General features: G+C 40.5%; 1 protein-coding gene across 3 annotated transcripts in view; it reads right to left on the reverse strand.

The window, feature by feature from the left end:
- Positions 1-26818, reverse strand: part of ZEB1 (zinc finger E-box binding homeobox 1) — a 90308-nt gene that overhangs the window by 46087 nt on the left and 17403 nt on the right. Inside the window, exon 1 of one of the 3 annotated variants that reach the window (XM_072412663.1) lies at positions 11859-11877. The exons of the other annotated variants lie outside the window; for them this stretch is intronic. The gene's annotated coding sequence lies outside the window, so the exon portion shown is untranslated. Of the gene's footprint in view, positions 1-11858; positions 11878-26818 lie in introns of those variants that run through there. 3 annotated transcript variants of the gene reach the window in all.

Raw genomic sequence — 26818 nt, forward strand, 5'->3', positions numbered from 1 at the left:
TGATTGGTCGAGATGACGTAGTTTATCTATTCCCCTGCATGAGCAGCTCAGTGAAAGAACAGTTATTACAGAAGTTTTAACACTGTGATAATAACTAATTACTGTGATCAGTAAACAGTGAGATCCTAGGCTGGATTATTGCAATTTGCAGAACATCAATGCTCTTTGCACAGGATTACTAAAAAGGTCAACTCTATGGATTGTTAAATAATATAAAACATTTTTATATTTTCCTAAATTTATTTTCCCATCAACTGCTTTAGAAAAAGCTTTTCATTCATGTGCAATCCTCTATAAGTAGTAGCTTGGGACAGACCCCTGCAGCAGCCTGTGATTACAGGGAAGGTCAGATGGGGGAGCTATAGAGCAGGCCATAGCACAGTTTAGCCTGCTGGGAAGAGAACCAGCTATTTTTAGGGATGGTTTCCTGCTGTTCTCCAGACTAGTAATCCTTGAATCATAGTGCATCATTCCTGATGTTTAATCACTAGGTATGATAACTCCTATTAGGATTTGGCGTGCCAGAATAAGCGAGCGGAACATGCTCATACCATGACAATGCACAAAACACTCTCGTATGTCTGCTTGGGCCTACCTCCAGAACCAGGAAGACTGAACTGCGACTGTTTATTTGTACAAGGCGATGTAACTAGGAACAAATTCTGGAACCAAAACCTTTTTTTTTTTTTTCAAGCAAGAAAGAAAGAAAATAACTGTTTGCCACGTCTCTTCACTTTACTATTGACCTAATATGGGTGTTTGTAGGAAATTTCCAGGATAACGCTTACAGAATTAGTTACAGCTGAACTCCAGATATAAAAGGTACAAATGAATGCAGATCTGCATTCATTAATACATCAATAAACGTGTTCTTTATCTATAAGCTGTGCAAGTACTTGACTTTGTCCTCATAAAGAAGGATGGAGAAAGAACAAGCAGCCAATCAGGTGTTCTGCAGAGCAAGGAATATGCTGATTGGAGAGAAAAGTGGCAGAGAGATGACCTATCAGATCAGTCTGCTTCTTCCCCTTTCACTGACCAATCACAGGCTGAGGGAGGGACAAGACCTGTAAGTGTTATTTATCTGCAGCAGGGGAAAATCAGGTCTCCTGCCCTACCAGACTGGGCTTTGCAAATCTTGGGACTGAATTGAAAGAAAAACAATTCCTTTCGCAGGAAAAACAGTTTGCTTTTATGTACGTTATCCAGTTTTCCAGTGCAATTATAGGGTTGAAAACAGCACAAGTGGGCTAATCAGAAAACACAATAATAAAAACCAATCAAGACAATCCCCTAAATATACAGTAAAATACATACCCGAGACCTCTATTGGGAGCCCAAGGCTTTGTTTGTGTTCATCTAGTCCCAAGTGTTACACAGCATGGTTGTGTCTACCAGGGGAGTGAATCTAATCTTCCCTGTTGCATTTTCACTTTCCTTTACAGGTTCACCCCCCCACCCTCACCATTGGGCCTGATTTATTAAAGCTCAAATGCTGGAGAGAATACATGTTCATCAGTGAAGCTGGGTGATCCAGCAAACCTGGAATAGATTTCTTCAAAGTCATTTGTTTTTTGTTAGCAAATCCCGGAGCAGATCCATTCCAGGTTTGCTAGATCACCCAGCTTCACTGATGAAAGTGTATCCTCCCCAGCCTTGGAGAGCTTTAATAAATCAGGCTCAGCATAGTGAAAGAAGAAGCAGCACACTCAGTTTTTATCCGTGACTGCTCATATCAACAGCTGTGCTGTGCTACTTCTCCAACCCCTTCCAAAGCTAAAGGACAAAATGTAAAATTTACGTCCGTTAGCTGGTAAGGTTTACCAAACTTTGCTCCTGCCTGCTCCTAGTCCAGTGTACCATAGACAGAACGGCTTGTGTTCACCTTTCCTTCTCTGCTATGGCAAAATGACAGGTGCACTTCAATATCCCTCAAAATACTTAGCTAGGTAGTCGGGCTTTTTATGCGCATAAACTCAGCATTTTCTGATTATTCTGTCACGTGGCAAACAGTGTGATTAGTGGAGTGCATTTTACACATACAGAATATTTATTGGCGGAAACCTTTGAAATCCTGCTGTGAAATCAGATCCACGTTTCCAGCACACAAGCGAGAAGTGCACCGTCCTCATTGTTCCCCGGTGAAGTTTTGTCACTCTGGGAGCAGACGCTCAGGAAAAGCGTTCCATCTGGAGCAAAGCAAATGGTCAGCTGTACTGTGGGAATATATAGATTGCTCAACGTTCGCACCTGTTGGCAGGAGACAAACAGCCAAAATACTTGCAGCCAGCTGTCAGGGCTGGAGAGAAATAGAGTTAGTTTAGTTATGGCTGAGCTCTTAGATTGTAAGCTCTTCAGGGCAGCGTCGTCTCCTCCTCCTGTGTCACTGTCTGTATTTGTCATTTGCAAGCCCTATTTAATGTACAGCGCTGTGTAATATGTTGGCGCTATATAAATCCTGATTATTTTTATGAACAATAATAATAATGTCTGCTAGGTTGAGTTGTTCATGAGAGTGTTAATTTGTTTTAGTTTCTCAAATTCACCCCAAGAAAACACAAAAATGGGCATGTCAATGAATGATAAGACAAGCCCAACTGGAACGCTGGTCACATATGGCGGCTCACACAGCAGCTGCTGGCTGTAAAGTAAACATTGCTCCGTATCGCTCATAAACTGCCTGTTATGCGCAGCTGGTTACAGCTGAAGAGGGAAATTCAACTACTAGAAGTGACTTTTAAATCTTCTGCCATTCCCATTATGTCAAATGAATAAGGGCACGCCGCTCTGTCTTTTTTTTTTTTTCTTTTTGGCATGATCTGATTTTTTTTTTTGCATTCAAACATGAACATTTGCAATGATAGTAAACTAAGGGTATTTATTACAAAAACTGTTTAAGCAGCCAAACATTTTCTGCACATGTTCTGCATATGGACTTGTGATGATGTAAAGCTGAGCTCCAAGAAAATAATTATGCTTCATTTGTTGCTGGAACTGATGTCGTTTTATACAATGCAGGAACAGCAACCCAATGCAACAGTTATGTATTGTAGGTGAGAATATCAATAGCCAGTTTTATCCTAGAGTATCCAAGGGAAAAGGAGAGCTCTGGTTGCCAAGGATAAGGTAAGTCAAACTGCTTTATAGTTATATCCTTAATAAAAACATTGTTCAGCTTAAGGTGAACTCTACTTGCATTTGGCATTAGTTTCAGCTGCATTGAATGTTTATTACCATATGCATTTGACCTGCAGTTGACTTGCTTTAACCTGTGTTTGCACTCCCATTGACTTGTATGGGGAAATAGCAGTAATGTTAGTGCTACCAAAACAGTTTTGTGCTACTGTCACCTCCCTTGTTACGGCAGGGTCAGACCTGTTCAGGGTCCAGTGATCTGTGCTGCTCCTGTCAGTTGTCACCTTGCCAACTGTTTGGTCACTCAGCCGCAGCGCTGGAACTAGCGTCTGCACATTTGACCCCAACAGAGGATGAATTGAGAATTGAGAACTGCTCTATGGGGCTGCTGCGGGGAGAAGGTACATATAGCGTCTCCCCAGAGGTTCCCTTGGATGAGGGAGCAGTAAATGCATCCCCAACCTCATGACCAGTGCAAACATAGCCATACCATTTCTGGAAAATGTAAAGCATAATCTCTACAATGAAGTCAAATTTGGCAATGTAACACAATGGCCCTTATTTATTAAAGCTCTCCAAGGCTGAAGAGGATACACTTGTAACAGTGAAGCTGGGTGATTCAGCAAGCCTGGAATGGATTCTTAATTCTTTGTTAGCAAATGTTTTCAGCCCTGGACCAGATCCATTCCAGGTTTGCTGGATCACGCAGCTTCACTGATGAAAGTGTATCCTCTCCAGCCTTGGGGAGCTTTATTAAATCAGGGCAAATATCATTTCTAAGGCTTTGGTTTACCTTTGTTCGAAGGTAAAAAGGAATAAATTCAGAATCTTGTATTGATAGGTGAACAACTTATTTCCAAACAGGTTTTTTAGTTGCCCTTAGATTGCTTGTATGACTGTGCTGGGATCCTTTGTAATGTAATGACTGATGAATGTGGTCTACTTGCTTCTAATAATGTAATGATATATAAATAAAAATAACACAGGATCAGAAATCATTATTCATTAGTTTGTATATTATTATTATTATTATTATTAAATTAAGCTGCTGAAAGTTTAAATTTGATTGGCTGCCATGAGTAACAACAACTAATTGATCTGTGCATTGTGTTAATAAAACAAGGCCTGCAGCCACCTACTGATACAAAACAAACCATCCATGAGGCCATATCAGAAGTTCACACTAAAATAGCTGCATATATCATGGGACACACTTCCTAACACTCCCTTCCTCCATCATGACCTGGCTATATGCCACAATGGACAAGCAGTGGTCACTCCTCCTTCCCTGGGGTTACTAGGTCAGATATTTAACACCGGACACACATGAAATCCACATGTTCTGTTCCTGTGCTGAAACAATCCCAGACACATCCCGCTATACAGAATGGAAGGTAAATGGAAAGCAGTCAATGCATCTCCTCTCCATAAGCACGTTGTTTTATGAAAGTTTGTTAAGAGTATAATCCCCTGACATCCATTTATAAGCAAAATGCTGAACAGAACAATAAGAAGTATTTTGTTTATTTCCTATATTTATATAGAGCTGACATTTTACACTGAATGTATACAGAACCAGAATAGATATAGCAGCGTATGTGAAGTAAAGAAGGTATACTGTTATTATTATTATTATTATTATTATTAAACAGGATTTATATAGCGCCAACATATTACGCAGCGCTGTACATTAAATAGGGATGTACTGGGGCATAAAACAATGATGTCACTATTAAAGTTATTTTAGCCAAAACTTTTTTGGGGGCACAATAACCCAGTTGAAAGAAAGAAGAAGTAAGTGACTTGTTCTCCTGCAACTTTGTTCCATAGTTAGGCTATGTACGCACGTAATCGCCTCAGGGCTGATATTGGACGAGAATCTGCCGTGTGTACAACGCTCGTCGTCTGCCATTCCAATGACGGTGGATGCATGGATGGCGAATGATCGTAAGGAAAGTGAAGGGGAGAGAGAGAAGTGGGGTGCCCCTCCGTCGTTCTGTACAGTGCTCGCTCATGCATCGTTCAGTGGTTTGTCTTTGAAAAGGATTATGAAAGATCCTTTCCAACAATTATTGCACGTGTGTACAAAGCCTTAGTCTAGGGCATTGTTTCTGAACCAGGGTTTCTTCAGAGTTTGCTAGGGGTTCCTTGAACAATGAGCAGTTTGTGGCTATCAGGTCAGTTTAGTAGATACCTATGATTTTTTTTGGCTATCTGTAAGGGTGACATTCTTCCCACTTGCCAGTAATGTAGGAAGCATTTATCCCTATGATCAACACACTATGTACTCATGTACTATGATCTGTGGACATAATAATTATACCAGGGGATCCCTGAAAGGTATTTCAACTGGTCCGCCCATGTTAAAAAGGTCAAGAAACACTGTTCTAGGGTCACAAGAGACAGGGATCCCACCATTGCCACCAATTTCAGTACCAGCTTCAATACAGGAAGATAGACTGTTGTAAGTGCAATGTACACATAATGGGTCTAGTGGTGATTACAGGAAACCAACAGTTTGAAAAAAAGATTTAGGCTAAGTACACTCATCAGATGATTCTCGTCTGATAATCGCCTCAGGGCTGATATCAGATGAGAATCTGATGTGTGTACATCGCTCGTCTTCTGTCCTGACAGATCCACGGACGACGATCTATCATAAAAAAATTGATGGGGAGAGAGCACAGCAGGGTCCCGCTCCGTCATTCTCCCCCTATCCTCTCCTTAGAGCAGAACAGTGCTGTTTGTACAGTGCTCATTCATGCATTGTTCAGTTTTTTGTCGCTGGAAAGGATCATGAAAGATCCTTTCCAACGACAGCTATTGCTTGTGTGCAGCCTTATTCTTAATAACTTGTATTCACATAGTGCCGACATATTACAAATCGCTAATAGGTCCAAAGTCATATCACTTGATTTTTTCTTTAATAACACTTATTAGTAAAGGCTAAGAGGCAAACTTTAACCCCAGGACTTTGTTGACTGTCCATGAAGGTTCACAAAACAATTATTTTTTGCCTCCTGTTTGGGGAGTACATCTTGCTCTGTGACCTTTGAGTACTTCTGTGTCCTATCACCGCCTATAGTAGTCATGATCGCCGATCTCCCAGCTTGAGATCCTGAATGATTTCCATTGGGGAAATGGTAAACAAAAGGGGACCCAGCACAGGCATGGCAATAGTAGGGACACAGGTGGGGGTCCCTATTTTTCCAACCACTCCTACAGCCAGCAGAGAGGCCAGGCAATAAAACTGTGCTAACCCTTTGATAGTCATACAATGCTTTAAGGAGCCAAATTGTTACGGCAAACACCGCTAGCCGACTCTTACCTATATTATCTAGAAATCCCTCTTTGTGCCCCTCCCTGAATTAGTTTCACTTTGTTACTGGGGCTCAACTTTCACCGATTTCATGGCTCAGCTCCACCAGCTGCTCTGTTCAATAAGAATGAGGTATCTGCTTGTCCACAGGACTTTTACATTAGAAATAGGGTTTAGGTTTATTTCAAAGCCAACAAGTTTTAGGTGAACCACCGAATGATGTGGTAGTTCACCTAAAATTAAAAGGGCTTTGGCCATGTTAATCATAACAGGCTGGATTTGCTAATAATATTATTTTAAAGCCAGATATAACATACAAAAGTAAAAGGGATAAGTATTCAGTAATATAATTTTGTTAATAACTACCGGAATATGTCTTGGTATTAGCAGGTTGTGTTGTACCAGGTACAGGCTTGGGACAAATGCTGATAAGAGAATTCAACAGCTTTCGGCGAATGAAAAGAAATGTCCTAATTCTCCACATTTCCCTCCGCATTTTAATAAGTTGCAGAGATAAGAAGCGGACAATTGGGTTTTCCTGCTTGTTGTGGTGGGTGTCCTGCTGACAAGTGGGAGCAGGTGTGCAATCACAAGGCAGCTGAGGGAAGATTTGGGGGGAGGGAGCTGAACAACAGCAGAGCCCCACTGCTGCTATAAGCCAAATGTTGATCACAGCCCAGTCCCCATTCTCACTGGGGGCAAAGGAACACAGGGGCTCCTGTGAACTTGATCATGGTAAATTATGCAAAGAGGGCTGAGAGGTGGAAAATGGAAATGCATACATTTGGCAACAACAAGTCAACAAGACACTGCTTTCAGAATGCTAACCCTACAGAAAATAGATTTTAGAAAGCAGGATTACTTTTTGCAAAGTTGATAAACTTGTGAAATATCAAAAAATAGGATCAGATAATATTGGTGTATCTGTGCTAAAAAAATGTTATATATTGCAGCTTACCAATGTAAAATGTGGGGGCTGCAAGTGTTTCCCCCTTCATTCCTGGTAATCCCGCCAATATTACACTTCCTGCAACAATGTTCTTATCGTGTTGTATCTTTAAAGGAGAAGTTATCACCCTATGACAAAACCTGAGTTAGGTCTGTAAAACACATCCCCCTCTTCTCCTCACCCCAAACCTAGCAGGCATCTGCCCTACCCCCTTGACCCTAGCTGTCCCTAGTGGCAAGTGATTATCTGCCTCTACCAACGACTTTAAATATAGACACACAATATATATCAATATATATGCCCTAAAGGGCTAAGTAGCTTTCATTTAGCTTGCCAGAAGCAAAGCAAAGAGTAAGTTTACTCACTGAAGTTAAAAGCTTGCACAAGGCCCATGTGGCGTACGCACTTGATTGGCTCATTGCTGTCACATGGGGCTTGATTTATTAAAGCTCTCCTGGTGAGGATGCACATTCATCAGTGAAGCTGGGTGATCCAGCAAACCTGGAATGGATTTCTTCAAAGTAATTTGCTAGCAAATGTTTTGAATCCTGTACTAGATCCATTCCAGGTTTGCTGGATCACCCAGCTTCACTGATGAAAGTGTATCTTCTCAAGCCTTAGAGAGTTTAATTAAATCTGGCCCATGGAGTTTGTAGTATCCTCTTCCATACCCAGAAGTACTGGAATATTTGCTACTGAAGCTCCATGCACTGAACACTGTGAGTTAAAGCAAAGCATCTACATCAATATGCACTCATTTTATTAACCTGCTACATGAAATTGTTGGCGATTTGTTTTCTTCCCTGCAGATGAAGATAAAAGTGCAGGAGGGATTTCTAACCAAAAAGTTCATAAAAAAGTTTATTGATGGCTAAAAAAAGGCACAATTGTACTTTCAAAATATATTTTACATATCCGGGCAAATCAAACAAGTTTCCTAAAATAATTTCTAAATACTGTACTGAGGTTTTCAAGGACATTACTATTTCAAAGCAGTCTGTCATTCTAGTACATTACCAAGAAGATTCAATCCCTGGCATTGCTTTAGATGTACATATTCCCCTGGCTAGTCCATGATTTACGGTCAAAGATCAGTCAGGATCATGTCTGTCTAAAGTGATGCTTTATTTTATACAACACTGGAAAAAACAGCATCCTCTCCACTTCTCTTTCTCTCAGCACATTTCTTTTAGTATTCAATTCTAGACTTCACTTGAAATACAAAATGAAGGCTCCTACACGACACTCTGAACATAAAATTTAGTTATTGTGCATAAAGGAGACTACAAACTCTATCTTGCCCAGTTAAGCCAAATCGGTCTTCAGTTCTGTCTCACACTCTTCCCCTCTCAGACACTGCAGCCTAAAACGGGAGGATCCCAGCTGCACAAGCAGAGCTGTCAATCAAGGATGAAGTGGGTGTGACTGGGTGTGACCTGGTATTGATTTACAAGCTATATTTTTGTAAGTTGCAATAACAATACTGATGGCCACACCCCTGCAACAATTTCCTATCCCACTGAGCTTTGAGCTGGTACAGCCTACATGAAAGTGGCAACTCTTCTCTGAATTTAGGAGCAGTGCAGCATTGCTGTCACCCAATCACAGGATGCTGAAATAGATCTCATTGGTAGATATTCCTGAGGTTTTTTGTTTTGACTGACTCATTAAGGAAGTTTCCCTTTAGTTCCTGTCTTGAAGACCTAAAACGTACCTAAATACCTAAACTCTGAGTTTTTACATTACATAGAAGGGTAGACAACCTTTGTTTTTTAAGTAAACTTTTTTATTTATTTTTTTTAAGTGCAACACCATTAAAAAAAAAAAAAAAAAAAAAAAAGGTGCATCACCGCCCCGGGAGCGCAGAGCCTAACAGGATACCTACGTCACACATCCCAGAAGGCTCTTGGTTGCTCCTTCTAAGGATGCCCGAGATGCTCTTTGATCAATAGAAAAAAAAAATTGCCGATCTCACGCATGCACAGTGAGATCAGCAATTTTATCCCCAATCTATGTCACCCAATCTCTCGCCTGCGCAGTGCAAGATCGAGTGACGCAGGAAGCAGAACCCAGAAGAAGGGAGAGGATGTCAGCCCCCAGCACTCCCTCTGTGCTGGGCTGAAGGCAGATACCGGGACGACGCGGGACCTAATGGAACCTTACAAACCTCCAGACTGCTTTGCGGGATAAAAAAGGTAAGTGTGACTTTTTTTTTTTGTTTTGGGTTTACTTACGCTTTACCAGTAAGTAAGATATTTTTCTATTGAAAGAAATCCCATCCTGACAAATGCCACCAGAAAAAGTGTCCCCAATCCACTGTTCTCTGTTGTAGTGAAAACTAGGATTACTACAATTTTGGGTTAACCCTCACTAGTATTCCCTGTGACATTGGTGATAAAGCTCTCTATATTATGATTGATATCCACAATTACTCTCCCCTAATATTCTTTTCCTTCCAATCAGAGATTAGTTGATGGGTATTTATTAAACATGCACTGAAAAGGTGTAATTTCTGTGCACTGCTTGTATTTTCCAACCATCCTATTGTTGCAGTTATTCTTTCTCATTAGTACTTGTGAGATAATTAGCACAATTGAGTACTTATAATAAAGAGTGTTAATTGGCTGGTTTTCAGCCTGCTTGATTTATATAAATGTTTCCACAGGTGTTGATGCCCACCCGACCATACGCTGTCTGATCCCAGCTTACACCAGATCTAGTAGCACACATCTACGTGTGTCCCTGTTCAACATTTTCCACGAACCAGATCACATCATTTTCACCAAAGAATACTAAAATGCCAGTTCAATATTGTGGGCTCTGAGTATGCAATACTAGAGAACTATCTGTGTTGCCAGAAGAATTATTTCTAAGGCAAAGTGGCAAAATGAAAGGAACACTCTGATTGGCTGCAATGGACGCCCATTCTTTCCTGAGACACTTTCAGTTATAAGGTCCGGGGAGTGTTTTTCTTTGTGGTTATCTGCCAACGCTGTAACTTTCCTTTTTAGGTCTGCGGTGCTCTCCTGAGCTGCCGGTGCAGAATGCGGGCTATTTTTATAAATCAGAACACTCACACACACACTTCATGTCCACACATACTTCTCCTGTATGTGTGTAAATGGAACAGACAATATGAGCAAACCTAAAGGCCTGGGATATACAGGTACCACAATGGGGTAATAGTAGCACCTGCCACACAAGGACAGGGCCGGTCCTGCTTTGGGGTCCAGCAATCTAAATTGGCTCCAGTGAACAAGCAGCTGCTTGGTCACTTGCACCACAGTGCTTGTTCTTAAAAGATCGGTGTCTACAATGAGCGGTATCATCCCCTATTCGTTCTCTATGGAGCTGCCTTCAGGAAAAGCTTTCATGTAGCGTCTCCAGAGAGGCAGCGGTTCCTGCACTGCAACCTCACTGCCAGTATGAACACAGCCTAAGGGCAATGCCTCGCGGGCACTCTGCTGCTAGCGATACATCTCCAGTGGCAGAATCATGCCATGCAGCATTTCATTAGCCTCTGTGAATTGCTCACAAAGGGGTAGCAATTCCATAGATTGGAACAAGAAGAACAAAATAAAGTTCCCGCCCAAGGTGACCAATCTAAATTTCGTTTATTCTTACAAAATTAAAGATTTTAGGCAACAACACCAAGTTCTTTGAAAGTTTCAATGTATTTGAACCCCCTTTATGCCTTGTGTGTACCTCCTCACATATGTAATACACACATGTGACTGTTGGTATAAATATATCAATCTCAGAATGTAAATAGTTTCATGGCAGTGACATGACCTGGGAACGGTAGACTCTGAAGTCAGGAACACCGCAGGAAGTCCTCACCCTGTATAGTAATTGTGTCCACAAATGCCATGACTTCCTCCATACAATACAAGATAATAGGCTCTGCTGTTCTCTCCTGCACAGTCCTCCCTGCTTCTAGTATGATGCATGACACGGGCTGCATGCCATTCATAGTGGCCTATCAAACAATAGTATAAACTGACTGCCTTTATTATCATTATTATTAATATTTGTATTATTATTATACAGGATTTATATAGCGCCAACATATTACACAGCGCTGTACATTAAATAGGGGTTGCAAATGACAGACAGATACAGACAGCGACACCCAAGGTGGGGAGGACCCTGCCCCGAAGAGCTTACAATCTAGAAGGTAGAGGAAGTAACACACAATAGGAGGGGAGATAATTTATGTGCAGAATGTAGTAGCTGCTAGCAACCAATCAACAATTATTATTATTAAACAGGATTTATATAGCACCAACATATTACGCAGTGCTGTACATTTAAATAGGGGTTGCAAATGACAGACAAATAGAGACAGTGACACAGGAGGAGGAGAGGACCCTGCCCCGAAGAGCTTACAATCTAGGAATAATCTGAATTGGTCTACAATTGGAAAACTAAATGCAAATACTTTTAAATACCTACCTAAGTAAATACCTTTACTTGACTGGAATGTGCGGTTATGGAGCTGGTGATCTGCTGCCATGAGTCAGTAACCATTTGTAAGCTCTGACACCATCCAAAACAGTCTATAAACAAGTCATCCAGGAGCACGGGGAAGGTGGGAATGAGGTGATAAAGGAATAGTCTAGTAAATCCTCATTTAGCACAAAGTGACAGGACCTCTTTAGGATCATAAACTCACTGGCCATGCAGTTGGATGCGGGTAATAAAGCAGAGATCTCCAACATGAGTAACACAAACCTCCCCATTGTTGTAACAGCCAGCTGTTTCCACAAGTACCTCTCCTTGCAGGAGCAAATCAACAGAAATTTTGAAACTGAATAAACACTGAAATCAACAAAAGCTGAAGCCGAGATGAGATTCAACTCAAAAAGTATTATATTAAATATTTCAAAGAAAATTTTGTTGCAAAATGTTAAATCTTGGAACTAGTTGTAGATTTGGTCACTTTTTTTTTTTTTATATGCTTTCAACATTTGTCTATTTTACTTACATTACAAAATGTGGTGGAATTTTGGAATCAACTGAATTGATCGCCCAACATGGAGCTACATAGCCGTATGAGCACACAGACACAAAAAGATCATTTTTTTGTGGTGAGGGGAATAAACATAATCCTATTCAAAATATTCAAAATATGAGCTCAGCTTTCCTAAATCTTGTCCCGTGTAATGTGAAGTGACTATATAGTGATATATTCCAACTTGGATTGAAATTTATTTGGAAAACCACAAGTTGTTGACGAAGGTGCCAACTTCTGCATTGTATTATTTCACAGCTCCTGTATGAGATTGCTTGGAAAGTTGGTGGTTGGGTTCAGTAGAAGTGGCTCTCTTGTGTTGCCTGGAATGTATTTACATATCAATGAGCATTCTGGTGAGCACCTCCTGTCACAATGAAGTGCAAATCAGAATGGTACAAAGAAGATGATTTTCTAAAACTTCGATTCAGTGCAACTATGGCACAATGTTAGAACTTTTTGGTTTGCTTGAAGCAATCAAGCCACCAAATATTTAATAAGCGATGGCTAAACTGAAAGTCTACCTGTATTTCCTAACAAGTCCTCAGTATATTTGTATATTTTGTAGTTTTCAAAACCACTCTGTGAGCTTAAAAATCTAAAGCATTACAATAGTAAATGCCCATTTCTTCTAGGACATTGGTGCTTGGCCACACACTTTCTTATCTCACATCTTTATACTAAGGCGACCCATCAAATTAGGCCAATTAATATGTGGGAAAGAACATTCTACTTTTAGCTGCTATTTGTTAGAAGGTAAATAAAAAGTGTTGACACTAAAAGGTGTCGGTGAAGCCTGTGCTTGCAGACTCCAGCCAATGTAAGTACAAGAGTACAAACCAGCAATATCAACTTTCTAAACTAGTTACAGGACTAAAATTTAGTGACCTACTGAAATCTGTACCTTCAAAGGATCTTTTTGAGCGCTGTAGAAGCTCAAATGCCAGGGACCGCTAACAAGTAAATACAATCCATTGCTCCCTTTTGGTCCACTACTATTATGGGTGATTTTTACCAGCCATAGAAAGGTGCAGAAGGTAGCAGTAACATACTAAACATTTAGAGAATTTCATATATAGGCACACGCTTTTCTGTGTAAATCAAAAAGCAAGAAACAATCAGAGGATCCACCATTATTTTTAGGATGGGACACGTGTATATTAACACACATCTACGAGTGCTTGTGATCAGCTAACAGATCTATTATAATGCCAGGCTACACTTGGACTTAATCTACCACAAATGCACTTAGTCCCTAATGGTAACTATTTAGAGTAGATGGTCATCCAATAACGTCTAGAAGAATACAAGAGTCCGGTGGAGTATAAAAGTTTATTTTATCTTGTGGTCCCCCGAACCATTTCTCTACATGTCTTCAATCTAATGATTTTATGCAGCAACACTTCCTTAGCAACTTGGCATAAAAAAATGGAATATAGTGACATTTATTTCAGTTTGTGATATATCGTACATCAATGGACGATTCGACCGATGAAGTCTATGAGTCGATCATTCATCTGACAACCTGATCAGAATACTGAGCACTACAACCTATCAGACGCTGTATTATTAGACGTTCATTAGACTACACATAGCATTTTTATGGGATGAGTGTTGTTTTTATTTTACACTTTTGCCCAACTACCTCAACCCTCCACTCTCCTGCAACATCAAGGACAATCGTTATGTGGTCCAAGAAATAAATTAGGAGGCTAATTATACTAATAGAGTGTCTAAGAGACACATGGAAGCATGGAATATCTGCCATGATTAATAGGCATTTTAGGACATGATATCAGATATAGCAAAAAAGTTTTCATTGGTGAACAAACAGAGAAAAATGTCATTCTTAGGGTTTACACACACTTTATCAGAATATAAACTCTATGTAAAATAATCCATGAAATCTGGCCTGGTTTTTCAGTCCTGTCATTCTTATACAAGCAAATCCTCCCTACTTTATGTTGTTGGATATGCTAATAATCTGAGAACCCCAGTTTGTGATACAAGCAGGAAATTCTGAAACACGCCCAATTTAAACCTCTAAATTTCACATGGAGAAAGAAAACAAATCTTAACATGATCACAGTCACCAATCAGCTTCAGACATCTGAATGTCACAGGAAGCAAAGACGGGAAAGTTATCCGCACATCAACAACTGAATGCTCAATGAACCTGTGATGAGCTCTGGGAAATCTGTTTCAGGGTATAATACAGAATGCAGATGAAGGTGATCTTTACGACTTTAGAAGAGTTGTAGTGTTTTCTGAAAGTGATTACTCCGTAGCAAAAGAGATTCATTTCTAAACACAATTAAAAAGTCCTAAGAAATTAACTAATATTTTCATCGAGCAGATAGTTTACAGTTCACAGTGGAAAAGGTGCATTGTTCTTTGTAAAATAAAAAAAGTCTTTAAAAAAGAAAAGAAAATGAAGATTTGCATTTTAGCACCACACCTACACATGAGCCGTGCTCCCTCCCAGCCCAAGTGACTCCTGGGGAATTTCATGCTCTCCTCTTTATGAGTCATCTCTGATTGTGTTTGCAGCTGCCACCTCTAACTTCAACCATATGTTGAGAAGTTCAGGTAGAGCTGAAAATACAGGCGGTGCCCAGGATATAAAGTTACAGGCTCTCTGGGTCAAAATGGCAGCGTGAAATGACCTGAGCACACTGTGAAGTCGCTGCGTTGTGCTGCACTCGTTGTGTAATGAATGTGAATGTGTAAAAGAACGGTAATGATGTCATAGGAAATACACCCAAAATATTTCATATGAGCGGGATTTAAAAGCAACATTTACTACAGAGGCTGAAGCTATCTATGGAACGCTGCAACTGTCTGTAAATTCAGCTTATGTACCTTAAGGACCGTTTCACAACACATTTTTTGTGCACAATAATGCATGATCACCTCATGCAAAAACAGGAATGGGCCAACTACAAACCGTTGGGCTTTTTAACGCAGCCCCTCAAATATTGGTACAAAATTGTCCACTGGAAAAAAGGGTGACCAGCAACACTGTTTCCATTAAAAATAAATGTACCCATTTTAAGTAATGGCTTTTACATGTAATTTTTATCAGTTCATACAAACACTCCCCATTCATCTGATACTGGCCCGGCCCATGAAATTTTAAAAATCCTTGTAGCCCCTGAGCCAAAAAGTTTTCCCACCCTTGTGCTTAAAGCACATGAAAAATGTTCCCATTATAATCAATTAAACCCTTTACATCGTTGTGTTGCTTTATAGGGTAGATGATTGCAGTAGTCTGCCTATTTGCTGCATCTTTGTTGCTTTTTAGGAAAACACGGGTTTTAACCTAATGGACAGCATATCATAATCATTTTAGGTCAGCCATTCATTGGTAATATGGTAGCTCTGTGGCAGCGCTGGGTCCCAGGTTCTAATCTCGGCCAGGACACTATCTGCATGGAGTTTGCAGGTTCTCCCTATGTTTGCTTGGGTTTCCTCCAGGTACTCCGATTTCCTCCCACATTCCAAAAACATGCAGTTAGGTAACTGGCTTCCCCCAAAATTGACCTTTTATTGTATTAATGACATATGACTATGGTAGGGACATTAGATTGTGAGCTCCTTTGAGGGACAGCTAATGAGATAACTATGGACTTTGTAAAGCGCTCCTAATATATAAATACTGGATAATAATTCTTACCAGGGGTTTTTTTTTTTTTGGAATTCTAGGTTAGGTGGTTGGGGGTTGGAATTCAGTGGTAGCTGGGGATTCCTTGAGATGTGGTTGATTGACCTCCTATGTATTGGTGTCAGCAGGGTCTGTGCCACTTGGAAGAGTTAGTAGGAGGACACCAATGAACTTTTTACCAATTCATTGTATTTATCAGCATTCCATATTGACAGACTATCAGTTCATAGAATTTTAAATCCTTTTTACTTATGGGCCTCCCATCCCAACCCTACTATCCTACCTGAAAACGACAGAACTATATTACTTCACCTTCCCTCTGTACAAATCAAGTAGATTGCGCCTTACAGAACGGCGTTTAGTCATTATTTTTGAAAGTATACATTTTACATCTCTCTGCATTAGCATTATTTTTTCCTTCTTTAGAGAAACATTCGGGGAAAAAAAGTATACAATTTAGAAAGAAGTTTCCCACAATCCCTGTTGAATAGGCTATTGGCTTTTATACAGCACAATTTGAATGGAGCTTTTCTTCCACAATACAATCCTACGAGGTACATCGAACAAACTGTATAGGTAACAGGCTCCATTGTGGTGGGCTTTCACTGCTTTGACACACAACAGCTCATTAATGAATTCACAAATCCGGTGAATGGAGGTGACACTTTTCTTGAAAACTTTTTACAGTTGCTTGAAAAGTAAGTACGTTTTTAAGTAAGGTAGACAAACGATGAATAGATGCATTTAGAGGAGATAAAACTACACCTAGTTAAGGGATGTAAATAACAAGCTGGTTTATTCAAAATAGCTTTAAAGTAAACCTATCACGCCTGTAATATACTAAACCTGCCATAAGCAGTTAAGAAACAAGAATGGAAAATGCCTGCACACACGTACTTTTGTTTATGAGTTCCCTGGAAGCTCTTAAACCTGTACACATGAAATGCTCAACTTCCAGAGCTCTATGGCCCTGTGGCAATGGGTTCCTCTGAAGGTTAGAAAGGTGCAGTGTATTACGGTAATGGATGTAGAGACACCTACGGTGGCCAGGAAGAAAGGTCAGCTTTCTGGTCCATAAAGAGCAAGTTTTCTAATTACGTGACCCCCACTCCCCTAAGCTAGTTCAGGCTGACCATTCACTCGTCCAGGTTCATGATTCCCCTCTTCCAACAGCGGAGGGGCTACTTGCACTTGTGCACTAATCTCCTTTAGACTTGAATAGGGCATTGCAACTTTGGCAAGAGATCCTTATGAGAGGTTGGTGCACAGGTAAAAGCAGCCCAGCACCAGATATTTACTGCTTGGGATGCAAACAACGTAAAAGGCTACGTTGGAGATTGTCATGTTAGGTTAATTGACCTGGAGCCATTATTACTTTACAAAAAATTGGCATGGCCCTATGGGCTCATTTCCAATACATATGTTCTTTGTTTAATGCACTGAAGTGCTTTGTGGTTTTTATGACCATTTGTTTAGGTCCTGAAAAAGTGTCCATACCTCAAAAAGTCTAGTCAACTCTGGAATATGCTACCTACCTGACTGTTATCCTAACATTCCAGCTACGGGTCTTTCTGAGTCACTGACCTGGAACATATTCCAGGACAGCATACGAGTCAGGCAACCAGCATTTGCAAAGGGTCAGCAATGCCAACATCCATATTTCTCTCATGCCACATTCTCACCCATGCCTGCTGACAATGCAATAAACCACACATTGAGGTCATCTGTAGTGTTTCTCCAATTGTAAGCAAGAGGACAATGGTAAGCCCCCATCATTTCCTCATGCCCTCATCATGATCTGTGGGCCTGATTTATTAAAGCTCCCCAAGGCTGGAGAGGATACACTTCATCAGTGAACTTGGGTGATTCAGCAGACCTGGAAATGATTTCTTAAAATAATTTGCTATTTGTTATCTTCTCCAGTCTTGGAGAGCTTTAATAAATCAGGCCCAAAATGTGGAAGTATCATTCACCACACACTGAATACAGGTATATAAGCCCCGGTAATACAAAATGTGGTATTTACCAACATAAGAACCAGAACCAGTTCGATTATCTCTATTACTGTAAACTATTTGGGGTGAAAAAGAATGGATATTTATCATTTAGGACCCATTCACACTATGCACAATGGGCTGGACCTCAGTGCTGGTACATGGTCCAATACGGCTACTACATGCTGCACACATATTATCCCCCCTCCCATTGTGTGTTGCTTCCCCAACCTTCTAGATTGTAAGCTCTTCGGGGCAGGGTCCTCTCCTCCTGTGTGATTGTCTGTATCTGTCTGTCATTTGCAACCCTTATTTGAAGTAAAGCGCTGCGTAATAAGTTGGTGCTATATAAATCCTGTTTAATATTATTAATATTAATATTAATAATAATAATAATACTAGTCTAATTTTCTTTCACAATACGCAGGGTAAGGTATGTGGCAATTTGCTAAGAGATCGGGTACATTTGTTTGATCAGTGAATGTCTATTCAGGTTCATTAAAATATAAATGACATTATAACATGCATACACCAAGCACTGATTGAATGAAGCCTTGCCAGGTAACATACCTGCCTTGCTCAGTATGAGAATGGTCCCGGTCATAGAAACAGATTCCCTTTCACCTCAGTAACTGGGATCTTGGATGTAATTGTATCGTATGGAAACCAATCTCCACAATGACAGGTAAAGACTGACCATTGAACCTCAAACCTCATTTGTATCACAAGGTGTCATCCTAATTTTAGCTTTTCAATCCAGAATTATTTTTCTATGCATATACAATGTCTGGAGCGAATTAGTGACGTCATGCTCAATGATCCTTGGGATTTGCAGGTCAACTGTTAAACTTCTAGCCTGAACCTTCTCTTTGAAGGTGCATTTTGGCATCCATAAATTCTTCATAGGCCTAAAATGACAGTCTGACATATTACTTGATAAGAGCGCATTTGTCTGTTCTCACTGAAAGGTTATAGGAGGTTATCACAAGCCTGCAAGACATAAAACTTTAATTTACCTCTTTTCCCTGCAGATAATTTCACCTACCTATTCATCTGCATTTTCTAACCTAAAATGAGCTCAGGAAACCAAATTATATGGCCCAATTTTGAGAAAATGTTAGAAGTCATGAAACAGAAGAGCCAATTATGGGACTGCTCTAATATCAGACACTTTTTAAAATTGCACAAGCTTTTTTATCTGTGTCATTCAACCCGTTATGGAACCTAGGTAAGCAGATATGACTTCCATCTTCCCATTTATTAGATCCTGTGCAAGACTTGTTATCTATAGGAGCGCTGAGTTAACCCCCTGCTGACAACCTAAAAGTAAAAATTGCTATTTGAGCCAGTGGTCCATGAGTGGTCATTCTCAGGACAATAAACAAATTAAATCTCACATGAGACTTTACAGATTGTATACATGCTCACACCAGGACTGGGTTGCTAACTTAATCTTTCAGTTGCTGCAAAGCAGAGAAATGAACCCAGTTATAAATCTATTCCTTGCTGACAAACTACATTTCTACAAACTAAAGTTCTACCTTAAAAATTTGGGATGAGCCAAGAATTTAGCCAAGAACAAAAGACAAGTGATGTCCGCTCTGCAATAAGCAGATTGCTCGATTGCCATCTCATTTCACATCTGCAGCTCAGCATTGGCTGCCAAGGTACCCAGCACATCCTGGCATCCCCTGCGGGTCCCGGGAGTAATTGAAGTTACATTACCCCTGCCTGACCCAATCAAGATTGAAGAAGATGGAAGGGTGTCAACTAATTGAAACAGACACAGATTCCCCCTTCCTTTTTGTATGATACTTCCCCCAACTCCTAGATTGTAAGCTCTTCAGGGAAGGGTCCTCTCCTCCTCACTGTCAGTGTCACTGTTTGTATCTGTCTGTCATTTCCAACCCCCATTTATTGTACAGCACTGTGTAATATGTTGGAGCTATATAAATCCTGTTTAATAATAATAACAATGGCAGCGCTAACAATAGAATGAGGACAGGTGAGTATAACTTGTTTAATTCTGTTTTAATGTTTAGTTTAGTCATATAACACCAAAAATTGTTGGTTGACACAAAACATAAGGTATTTGAAAGTTTAAAGTTCATGTAATCACTATAGATAGAATGATAGATAAGCAGAATATGCACTAAATGTATTTGAAAAACTTTAAAAGTTTGAATAAAATAAATAGGGGTCATCCTGCCCTAAAAGTCTTTGTTCAGGCACTTTCTCCTCTAAGATGACAATGTTTTTTGCCCATCCTCCAAATGTACTCCCCACCTGTCAATTAATATTTTACCACATATTGGGCCTGATTTATGAAAGCTCTCCAGGGCTGCAGAGGATGCACTTTCATCAGGAAGCTGGGTGATCCAGCAAACCTGGAATGAATCTGGTCCAGGATAGAAAACATTTTAATAATAATAAACAGGATTTATATAGCGCCAACATATTACGCAGCGCTGTACATTAAATAGGGGTTGCAAATGACAGACTAATACAGACAGTGATACAGAGGACCCCGTCCCGAAGAGCTTACAATCTAGTAATAGTATGCTAAGAAAAAGCAAATTACTTTTAGGAAATCCATTCCAGGTTTGCTGGATCAACCAGCTTCACTGATGAAAGTGTTTCCTTTGCAGCCTTGGAGAGCTTTCATAAGTCAGGACCATTACGCAGACCTGGTCCACTGTTGTTCCCATGATAATATTAACCCTGAGAAATGGCATGCAGCCACTGAGGCCATGCAGACAGGAAGAGGCAGAAGCTCAGAATCATTTACAAAATATGTAAAAGAGGTAATTTAATAAAAGGCAACTGTTTATGTTGAACAATGCTTTACAAAACTAAATGTCGTTCAGTCAGGATTTAAATCAACTTTAATGAATTCTGAAAAGTGTGAAAGGCTGGAGTTTTACTTTAAGTCCCATATTATGTAACCCCACAGCAGTAAATCACAGGGTTGTGTTACTAGGAAAGCCTTCCCCCCATGACACACAGCACCAGGACTGGTGCAGGAGAATCACTGGAGGTTCTTTTGAAGGGTCACAATAATCCCCATGCAGAATGCTCCTTAAACAATGGCGGAGCTGGACCAATGGTGCATTGTAAGAGCCCAGTGCTTGGTAATTTAGCAACAGTGACTGCATTTGGGGGGAGGGGGCAAGGAAGAAAACACATGAATCAATTTCCATGTCTGCACTAGAGGGGAATGATGGGTTCACAAAGGAGCAGGGAGGTCCCAGCTGTCACTACAACAAGCAAAAGTGGGATAGTAGGAATGAGGTTCCTCCATAACTCCACCTCAGCCAGATTTGAATCCCAACAATGCAACAAAAAGGAAACAAACTTGGGTTTTGGCAGATTTAGCCTCCAGATGAAGAATGGAGAACCACAGGGCCACAACTTTATATACATTTAGGTTTTTTGGTGCTGGGAGGCTCAGACAAGACGGAAAAGAACATGGAGCCAGCAACCGGCTATGTACAGCAGCCAATCAACTTTCACCTCTCATTTTTTGACTGCACTGGCAAAACGGTAACATTGAATCCTATAGGCCACCATAGCCAACAGCTACACTTTTTGTCCTTCGGTGGGTATTTAAATGTCTTTCACTGAATTTATTTATTCCCACCATACAGAAACGTATCATTTGTTTTCTGACCTGTACTAATTAAATGTCTACTAAAATCTGGTTGGCTGCTATGGGTGAAAAGGCTTTGATTAGCTAGCAAACATCAATTTCTTTAGAATAAGTTTGCACGGATTTGGATAGACCGCTATAATGCCTTATATAAAAGCTGTTCTAGCCAATCCCGCCACCCATCCCTTCCTTCTACATGACCAATCAGAACCTGATATCCACAAATGGGTATGGTAAGTGCCAGAAACCTTCCAACATTATTAAAACATTCAAAATCTCTATTAAAGTAGTAAGGTCATGCATGATACATGAGACCACTTTATACTAGATATATCAGCTGTGTGTCCAGATACTCCAACACGGACAGTCTGCCATTATTCCTCAAGAGATATACAAAGCCAATACACAATCCACTTCACCATCATCTGCCAAGACAGTGATCAGTGCTGGGTGGACTAAGCCATTAAATGTCTCCAACCTAGAGAGCATCCTATGAGACACATTAAAAAAAAAAAAAATAATAAAACATTCACATATGCAGTGCACCTCCTGATTGATCTGCTAGAAATCCAATTAGCTCACAACTTCCTGTTTTACCTGACAACATAGTGCCTTTGCCGTGTTGAAATATTAAGCAGTGTTGTCAGTCCTGCGAGGTACGACAGTTTAGACCAGACTTCTGGAAAGACCAACGCATTAGCATGTTAGCATTTTAAAGGTGATATGACCTATAAAAACATGCCATTATTGCAGAATGTACTGATTATTATTTGATAGGTGGTGCCTAAATTAAACTTACAATTTTTTTAATTAGGCCTACATTACATGCAAGGTTGTTAGAAGAGTCTTGAAGGGATCTTGAAGGGATGCAAGAAGCCACGGGGCTATTCAGTCTATCAAGTTCCAGCTATCACTGAAATATCACTTTTAGGAGGAAGGTTAAAAAATAAATCTGCATTGTCCTGGCTGCAAACATACCTAAAATTTGAGTCGCTGGAAACAATCTTTCACAATCATTTACAGTGACAGATGGATGAATGAGCTCTGTACAACATGGAGAGGGGACAAGCGAGTGGCACCATCTTGTGCTCTCCTCCCTTGACTTGTATAGCGTTCATCATGCATGGATCCATTGTGGCATCCCAGAACGACGACAGGCGACCGCTGTACACACGTCAGATTCTCACCCAACATGACCATGTATGTTCATCCTGGGCGATAATCATCTGACCTGCCTTTATCTGCAACTTTACAAACATTTTTTTTTTTTTACAAAGAAAAGGGAAGTATCATTTCATTTTGCAAATTCAGGGGAAATAAAACTACAGAATTCTTCCTGACTGCCAGGTGTAGAAACGTTCGTTTTTACCTTGTGGCACATAAGGTGCCAAACAAATCAAAAACAGAGTGGTTTTTCCACAGGAAGGTTATAATTGCTTTTATTATAGGAATAATTGTAGGTGTTCACCGCTGATCAACTTATCACTTCCACAACTGCAGGAAATAAAAATACTTTATAACCGTCTGATGCTTCCCCGGTGGCCATTAGACAGAAAAGCCTCCCTGTGGGGGGAGGGGGGACGTGACCGGGGCTTGCATCTTCAAAACTCCTGCCGAGAGGAAGAAAAACACAGAATGAAAACTTGAGAGCTGGAGAAGTGTTTTTCTTCTTTTTAGCTGGAAGGTCTAACTTATAATACACAACATTCACTGACAGCCCCTGAAGAAGGGAGAAGATTCCAGCACCGTCTGTGAGCCTGCGCTTCCCACCAGAGGCGGAAAGGTTTACATATTACGGTACAAACGCTGCGCCAAGTCATAAATATTCCTAATCCTGGGAAGGTATCAGATGCATAGACGCTGCGGAGAAAGGGAAGCGTCCCGGGTGGATACATTTAGTTTGATCATGTGAATGACTTACACGGGAACTAATAAAACGCAAATACGGAGCCTCCGGCTTATTTTACGAGTGAAGACTTCAATTCCCACTGCTTGTTAGGAAGTTGCAATCTGCATATATATATATATATATATATATATATATATATATATATACACATATACATACACAGCAAGGACCTATCTTAGGAGCCAAATGGCCCCAGTGAACCTGAAAAATTGCAGCTGGCACCCAGTTTTCTATTGTTGTCGGTGTACAAAGTATACAAAGTTTCTACTAAGTATGTGACAGCAGTATTCCATCTTTCAGTAAGGCTAACACAGGTGTACACAGGTGTAATAATTGTTGATGGAAACAAACGATTATTGACCGATAGTTCGATAATCGTTAACAAAAAAAGTGCACAGCGACAGGCCACGATCATTTTTTGGCGACGATCACTCACTATCTATTGTGTGTACGGTCATTCAGTGATCTTGGATTGTTCTGTGATACAGTTTCACTTCCTGCATCGTTCAAACGATCGTATCTAGTGTGTGTACATTATTGATGGTGTATATTTGAACTATCGTATTGTTACAGCATGTACAGAATCCTGCACTATACGATTGTCGTTATGAATGAGGCCAGGTAGCTCCCGGGTTTGACCTTCTATCCTTCTCTGTTCCCTAGAGGTATAACAACTATCAGGAAGTGCTCCTTCCTCTACTGACACTGAGCAGGAAATGATGACAGCACAGAAAACAGGATGCTGTAATAGATGTTTGACACGGTGACCAGATATGACATTCTCTATTAGGCTGACAGCACAGAAGAATTCACCGCTGCTCCAAGACTGGGAAATTTTGGGTTCATGGGTTTAGTAAAGAACGGATGTCTGGAGCTCACTGTGAAAATCTCAGAGGTGCTAAACATTGTCCACACTTTGTTCCTTAATCGCCTCTTAAGGTGCAGGATTTAAGGATACTTGTTTCATGGGTGTCAATCTGGGACAGCACTAATATACTGCAGAGATCTGCTAACGGGATCACATCAAGAAATGTATTGATACTTAAAGCAGAACTAAACCGCAATCAAAAAAGTTACCAGGGGGTGGGAGAACGCACATACAAAGTCTCTTTAGTCAAAAACCCCTTCCCTTACAGTGTTCTCCCCAGCCCCTTTTAGCTGGGCACACCACCCGGCACTTTTCAGTAACCACCCGGCTGTTCTTCGATGGGTATTTAGGAGTTGGGTCACAATACAGGGGCTGCCACCCGCCCACAATTTCTTCCAACCTGGCTTTAAAAAATTTCTGGATAAACACTGCCTTGCTACTGGTGGCCTAGTACACGGCACATACATCGTATGGCTTTATTCGCGGCACCCATAAGCCTAGAACTACATGCTGTGGAAGGTTTGTGTCATAATCAGCAAGCATTCAGTGCATAGCTGCCAATTACAGCAAAAACTCACCTTCACCAACAGCTTTGGTTCCTCCTAAATGTCCAACGTACACTCATGCCGATTGACGTCTTTAGTGACAGTTGATACTTGGATGGTTTTTCTAGGTTGGTATTTTATGTTAACGTGGACCTCACAGTGTCAATTTTTACATTGCAAACTTTTTATGAGTCACGTAACATTTTTTCACAATTACTATTGAATGTCATCACGACAACCACAAATACGAAAAACACAGTGTTTATTTCTTAGTGAAGTAAGCCAGACAGAGACATGGAAATCGTTCCATCAATGTAGAAAGATCTTATATAAGATCTGACGTGTTAATAAAGTTAAAAAAAACTCTTTAAATCAGCAACATTCATTAGAGCTGTACCTGGTGATATTGTCATGAGGGTCCCTATTCAGAAACTTCCTCTTATGGGATGACAACACCTCATTTCCTTCCCTTTCCTACCCAGCTTTAATGTCCCTGGCTCTCCTTCCCTTCATTAGGTTTTACTTTTATCATGGAGGCTCAGCATCACAGGTGGGCTTTACCAGAGTTTCCTGTTTTTACAAAGCTATGTACAGCACCATTCCAGTCCCCTTATTATTACTGATTTAGTATGTAATGAGTTGGTGCAATATTCTCCCATGGAGTTTTTTTAACCTGGGTGGGAAGAAGCTGTAGGCGGGTGGCATCCTCTCTATTCTGAGCCAACTTTTCAGTAACCAGCCAGGTGGTGCCGAAAAGTGCCGGGTGGTGCACCCGGCTAAAAGGAACTGGGAGAACACTGAGTGGGTGACCAGGGAAGGCAAAATAAAAGTACCTGGTGGAGGCACATACAAACTACAGTGATTTATAACAAACCTAAAGCCTTGTATATAGATTCATTCATCTACTGTGAATATACCTGCTGCACGCTTGTTCATCCTAATCCATGAATTTAAAGAGAGACATGAGGAAAGAGAGTACACACGTCAGATGATTCTCGACGGTCGTGCTCATCTCAATAGTAACGACTGTTGGGCATGGAGGAGAGCACAGCGGAGGACCACTCTCGTCCTCTCCCCTTTTCCATAGAACAGAACAGTGCTGTGTGTACAGTGTTTGTTTGTTCATCTGCCAATGGAAACTATTATAAAAGCTAATTTCCAGCAACAATTATAATTATTATTAATAAACAGGATTTATATAGCGCCAACATATTATGCAGAGCTGTACATTAAATAGGGGTAAATGATGTGACATCCATTCAGCGTCTCTACAGGGTTTTAAAGTGAACCTGTACTGTGCCCATTTTCCAAATGCCCTACCAATTTGATGGCTAACAGATGGGTTTTTGCTGTATGTTCTATTTCAGATAGAGCAGTGTTCTGCCAAAACCCTTTTAGCCGGGCGCACCACCCACCACTTTTCAGTAACCATCCGGCTGTTTTTGGGTGGTTACTGAATAGTTAGGTCATGATACAGAGGCTGCCACCCGCCTACGATTTCTTCCCACCTGGCTTAAAAAAATTTCTAGGTTCAACCCAGTGGACATTTCTTATCAATTCCTGTCTAACTGAGGGATGACAGGCAGTGAGAAAACCTCTTCAGCTGCACAAGGCAAAGTATATGGATATTTTTCAAGTGCAATGAGGACAGTACAAACCTCTGTCAGAACTTTAACTCTCTCTGTATTTCCCTAAGGGAGATTTCTCCTTATTTCCTTTGTAGATGATGAGTTTCAGAAAAAAGAGGAAAGGAGACAAAATCTTTAAAAAGC

Source organism: Pyxicephalus adspersus, chromosome 5, assembly GCF_032062135.1.
Source record: "Pyxicephalus adspersus chromosome 5, UCB_Pads_2.0, whole genome shotgun sequence".
In the NCBI taxonomy this organism is placed as follows: Eukaryota; Metazoa; Chordata; class Amphibia; order Anura; family Pyxicephalidae; genus Pyxicephalus; species Pyxicephalus adspersus.